We start from the raw sequence: 6,028 nt of genomic DNA, 5'->3' as shown, positions 1-6,028 counted from the left end.
AAAAGCGGCCACCAGGGGTCGCTACGTGGCCAGTAGCCGGACGCGGTTGCCCTGGGGGAGGAGGGTTAGTGATGACGTCACAACCGCTGGCAGCCTGCCTATGAGAACATGATGATGATGATGATGATGATGTTACGTCACAAACATACGATTCACAACTCATCCGTCAAGTGAGTGCGAGGCAAAAAGCGTGTGCGCTTGTAAATGTGCGGTTATGTCACATGGATGTTGTGAAGGGGGGTGGGGGGGGGGGTGAGTCGGCGGTCTTGCATAAGAGCCCCCGGCCCCGTGTGATTATGCGAAGCTGCAGTAAAGACGCTGAAGGCTTTCAACATAATCCTTGAGCGGCCAAAACGGCTCCAAATCTCGGTCGTCGTGAAAACACACTCACTTCCTTCATATGTCGCAATTAGCATTCAATCTTTATTTTGCCAAGTATGTATGGGACAATGTCGATTGTGCAAATGTTGCAGGTACTCCTCAGTCAGTGTGCAAATGGAGCAGATGCTACTCTGGCGTGAGTGGCCAGTATTGGTCAACAACTGATATGCAAATAGTGCAGCGTGGCGAGACTACCACAGTGAGTGCACGAGTAATACATAATTGGGCCCACAGAAATGTGACAACGAACTCAAGTCAAAAAATTGCCAGCATGTTGTAATGGAATTGTAGGTTAGCTGTTGAAGAAGTTGATGGCAAGAGGGAAGAAGCTGTTGGAATTTCTGCTCGTTCTAGTTTGCATTGATCGGTAGCGCCTACCTGAGGGAAGGAGCTGGAACATTCCACTTTTATTCAATGACAAATAGAGGCAAACCAAAGAAAAGACTTTCCAAGACTTGGAAAGTCATCAGAAGCACTTGAATGTGATTGGTTCATCCTGAAAGCAGCCCCAACCCCACTTAGAATGGGGTGTGCACACTTCTGCAAAACACACGATGTCACTTGTTTTTCTTGACTTCCCTTTTCTAAATGATTTTTTTCAATTCAGTTGTACAGGTTACAGGGCAAAATAATGGTGGGGAAAATTTTGTCATGATTGACTTTTTCACAATGTAAAAAAGCAACACAAAACCTGGCATTTCAACAGGGGTGTGTAGACTTTTTATATCAACTCTTCATTTTGTTTTAGAAAACAATAAAATCTTCAAATGCTAACCAACACAATTGTAAAGTTAGCAAACATTTACAGCATTTTAAAAGTAAAAAAAAAAATCAATATTAACAAACTTTTGCAACGTTCACAAATATCAATATTTGCTCTGCATTAACAATTGTAAAAATAATCTTGTACGTTATCACGTGAAAAAAAACCATCTTTTGCAATGTTAACAAAAATCTGTCAATCTGAATGCATGTTTTTTACAATGTTAACATATGTAAAAAAAAATAATAATAATCATCATGATTTTTCTCAAGTTAACAAACTAGAGCCAAATGAAAAAAGCTGAAAATTGGCAACATTACAAAGAGAATCTTTGGGACGTTAGCGAGTGTCGCTGAAGAAAAAACCCAGCTGCGCGCGCTCCGCGTTGCCGCCGACCTTTTGATTTTCCGGAGCCGCGTGTTTATTTTCTTGACGGACCTTTCCTCGCTCAACTTTGAGCCGCCGTCACGTTGACCCCAACCGCCCCCGCAAAAAGAGGCAAAAAGTCACCCCGACGACAGGCAGGAGCGAGATAGGCGACGACGAAGCTCTTTGTAGCGATCGAGGACTTTCAGTGAACATTTGAGGCCGTCGAAAAAGCGACGGGCCAGTCGGGAGCGAGCGAACGATTGCCAACGCGGCGATAATCGTTCGCTCGCCGCCGACTCCCCGATCGCGATTCAGTCGAGGCATTTTCATTTGGTGGACTTCCGAGATAGCGGCGAGAAAAAAGGAGGATTCCCGACGCGGGCAAAGACTGAGGGCAGCGAGGACGTTCGCACGTTCGTCCGCTCCGCTCGACGCTGAAAATTCCAATTGAGAAATGCTCACTAAGACACTTTTATTTGGGAACAATATTTCAGGAAGTCCAGCTCACGAAAAATGGGAGCAAAAACTAAAGTCTTTATTCGTTTTTATTTTTGTTCAGTGTATAAGTTGCATTTTTAAAGTTGTTTTTCAATAAGTGCATGTTTTTCCTAGAAACGCCGACGCTCGGTCAAGTAGCATCCTAAACTATCGTCTTATTAACAACGTTAACAACCAAAGTGATTTGTGTTAGCTTGATTTTTGTGCCAAATTGTCATAAAAAGTGAGAACTACTAAGAGTTGGGCTCTTTACTAAAAATGTGAAGATTACACTTTGTTTCTGAAGAAACAAAATTTCCTTGACTTTACTTTCGCAATTCTATGAAGAAAAAAAAAAACTGGCTTGTGACTTATCTTTCAAAATGTTTTTTCTAGAACAATATATGCTGTTATTTTTGTAAGATTGCTTCTTTTCCCAAAAAATAGACAATTTTCCTCTCATTTTAAACATGACTTTATTCTTAAAAGATTACATTTTTTTCTTCCAAAATACCCAGAAAGTTGAATTTTTCTGAGGTTTTTTTTCCTGAAAATCTACACCCTCAGTAATTTCATTTTTTTTGGGGGGGGAGACTTGGTAAAAGAAAATTACAAAATAAGTGTATTGTTATTTTTTTTCCCCCCTTGAAATACAATCAAGCTCTTTGAGGGAGAGAATGTGACTTTTTCACAAGGTAAGTTTTTCCTTCCTGTCTTGGGAAGAAGCAACTCTTATTCTAGAAAAAAAAAAAGAACTTTTTTCACCATAATATTGACTCTCCTGAGTTCAGGTAAATAGGACTTTTAATTGTTGAAAAAGTTTATTCCGGCGATGGAATAAACTGGAATCAGGGGGCTCTCGGACGCAACTTTTCGGCAGCTCGGAAACTTCGGAACGAGTTTGCGGCCCGACGGCAAGGGTCAAAGGTCGTGTCCGAAGGGAAAGTGATACGAAAGCGAAAGGAGACGCGCGGCGATCGATATCGTCGACACGCTCTTCGCTTCATGCGTGACACAAAAAAATGCAATGCTTGACCAAAAAAAAAAAAAAAAAAAGGCTCAACATTGTCACAGCAATGAAATATTTAAAAAAAACAATTTGAAGTTTTTTTTGTTTTCAAATGTCAAGAAGTAGTCATACTGTATATGTTCTTGGGAAGAAACGTTTTTCAAGAGAAAGCAATTTTTTACAGCAATGTCTTTTTTCAAAATATGATTTTTCAAAACATGTCACAATGTTAAATGTGTTTCCTAGTAAAATTCTAAATTTCACAGGAATTCTTTTTTGTTTTATGGAATAAAAATATCAAATTTGTTAAAATGTCAATTTTGCAAAAATAAATTTTTTAACTAAATTGTTTTTAACAAAATAGTGTTTTTGCCAAGAAAAAGTTACCTTACAAAAAAGTTATTTCTTGTCTTATGACAATGTTTTTTGGGGGGTTTTTGTTTTGTCTGAGGAAAACACCTTTGTTCTGCGAACATGTCTGCAAGAGTCTTACGAGAATATCTTGTTTGTTTGGGTTTTTGAGGAAATACAAATTGTGACGTAAATTCCTAACCCTGATCAACTGTAATGTCGGTTCAATCGTCATTTCTTTGTCCAGGGGGAAAAAGAAAAAGTTGCTATCTCCAACATCTTTTCTCCAAGGAGTTTTCCGAGAAGAGTGCAACCTGTTAACTCCACAGTTTCAATGTTTGGCCTGTGGAGTGCGCAGAACGAGTTAGCTGGCAAGATGCTTGTCGCGTTTTGCACTCGTCGACGTTTCGAGTCAACTTGCGGGGGAAAGTTGACACGACGACAAAAACCAGCGTTGCGCTGAACGTCGCGCGACATCGTCAACATTGTCGACATCGTTGACATCGGCAACATTGTGCGACATTGTCGACATCGTGCGACATCGTCGACCGATCGGCGGAGGTGGCTCGTCCGTGAAAGCGGAGAACGGCCACCGATAAAGTTCCCTTAAAAATGGCCTCGGCGCCGATCACGTGATGTTATGTACGATGTTATGTATTCTATACGCTACGTTGCGCACGTGCGATGATGTCACCGGCCCCAGATAAGCGCACATCATATCAAGTCCGGTTCTTCTCTGACCAGATGTTTCCATTTAGTGATCGTGACGTGACAAAGTACGCGCATTACAAATACGACAAGAAACATAAAACATGGCAGCAGTCATTCGTAAGTCGTTGCAGTAACAAGTAGTAGTCCCGAGTACTGGCTCCAGCAGGAAGTGCTGAACTTCACCTTTGCTCTTCAACACCACAAAAGTCATAAAATCATACGAGTGTAGACGTGACCAGAAGCACGCACGCACGCACGCGCGCGTGTGTGTGCGCTTCCTGATTGAAAACATTGCAGACAATCGACATCCTTTCTCAGTCAATTTGTTGTTGTCTGTTTTCCAAATTATTAGGAACGCCACTGAGGATGCACACGACACACACACACACACACACACACACACCAGTATTTGATTTAGCCTGACGACAATGTGCTCGGCTAACTAAAGATTCTATTTGTTTATTTAACTCTATTATTAATATACAATAACTGAATTATTTGTGTAAATGCTGCTTGTAACAATTCCAATAAAAAAGGAAAATATGACAAAAGCCGAGTCCTTCACGATCACAGACGAGCCAGTGGGTCTCGCGATGATGACATCATCACGCTGCGCTTATCCCAAAAATCATCCAGGAAAAAAGACTTGTGTATTAACCGCCGTTCAGATTATATAGGAACGCGCCCCGGGATTAAAGACGTAAAAGTCGAGCGACTCTTATGAGCGACACATCCGGTCACATCAAGTTTGCCACTTTATTAGGTACACCCTGTGAATATCGCATTTGTGAAAATCCGCGTTAAAAAATATTTCTTCAAAGCAGTTTCTCCTCTCCCACACGCTTTAAACACATCATTAGCATAATTGCCATTCAAGTCATTTTTAACTGCCAATAAAAAATACAACTTGTTTTCCTTCATACGCGTGAGGATTGTTAGGCATCCGATTGGTGGAAATTGGATTCTTTGTCTTGTGTTTTTTGGGTTGTTTTCCAAAATGACACAGGCTATTATGCTATGCTATTACTATTATTATTAGTTAAAACACACTTTTTAAGGTACTCTTTAGTAGCATAAATTATAATATGAGTAGTACTTTTTGAAGTATTCCAGAATTCTCTCGCTCGATAAATAAGAGGCAAAGCGTGCTTGCTTCAAGTTGTTTGAATTAATCTTATGGTCATAAAGTTTTATTGTTGTCTGAGGGGAAAAAAAAAAAACATTCTTTCCAAGAATTTGTTACCACAGTTTTGTTTAAAATACAAATTGGGACATAAATTCCAAACACTGACAAACTCCAACATCTTTTCAAAAGTCATGTTTTTCAAAGGGAAATTTCAGTTTAAAAAAGCCTAAATCTTTGAAGCTGTATTGTTTCTTGATTTTTCTTTTTTTTTTTTTTTCTGTCCACGACCGACAAAGCCAATAAAGCAACGTAGCAAGAACTGGATGAAAAATCGTTCGTCCACAAGTGATTTTCTCTCCAAATTTTAGTGTGTATTGTTCTATTTTGGGGTCTGAAATAATTAGGGCCCGACCGATTAATCAGTCAGCCAATATTAGCGACATCCGTCCATCCATCCATTTTCTGAGCCGCTTCTCCTCACTAGGGTCGCGGGCGTGCTGGAGCCCATCCCACCTATCATCGGGCAGGAGGCGGGGTACACCCTCAACTGGTTGCCAGCCAATCGCATATATTTTTTTAAATGTAATCGCCTGAATAATCAGTTATCAGAACAGGCTTCAAACAATCCATTTCCGTTGGGCCCTAGAAATAATACTGACCGGTTAGCAGGTGGGCGGCACGGTGGACGACTGGCCTCATGCCTGTGTGGAGTTTGCATGTTCTCCCCGCGCCTGCGTGGCTTTTCTCCGGGGGCTCCGGTTTCCTCCCACATCCCAAAAACATGCATAAATTGAAGTCTCTAAATTGCCCGTAGGTGTGATTGTGAGTCTGAATGGTTGTT

This window comes from Phyllopteryx taeniolatus, chromosome 13, assembly GCF_024500385.1.
Source record: "Phyllopteryx taeniolatus isolate TA_2022b chromosome 13, UOR_Ptae_1.2, whole genome shotgun sequence".
Taxonomy (NCBI): Eukaryota; Metazoa; Chordata; class Actinopteri; order Syngnathiformes; family Syngnathidae; genus Phyllopteryx; species Phyllopteryx taeniolatus.
Note: the sequence above shows the minus strand (reverse complement) of the source record.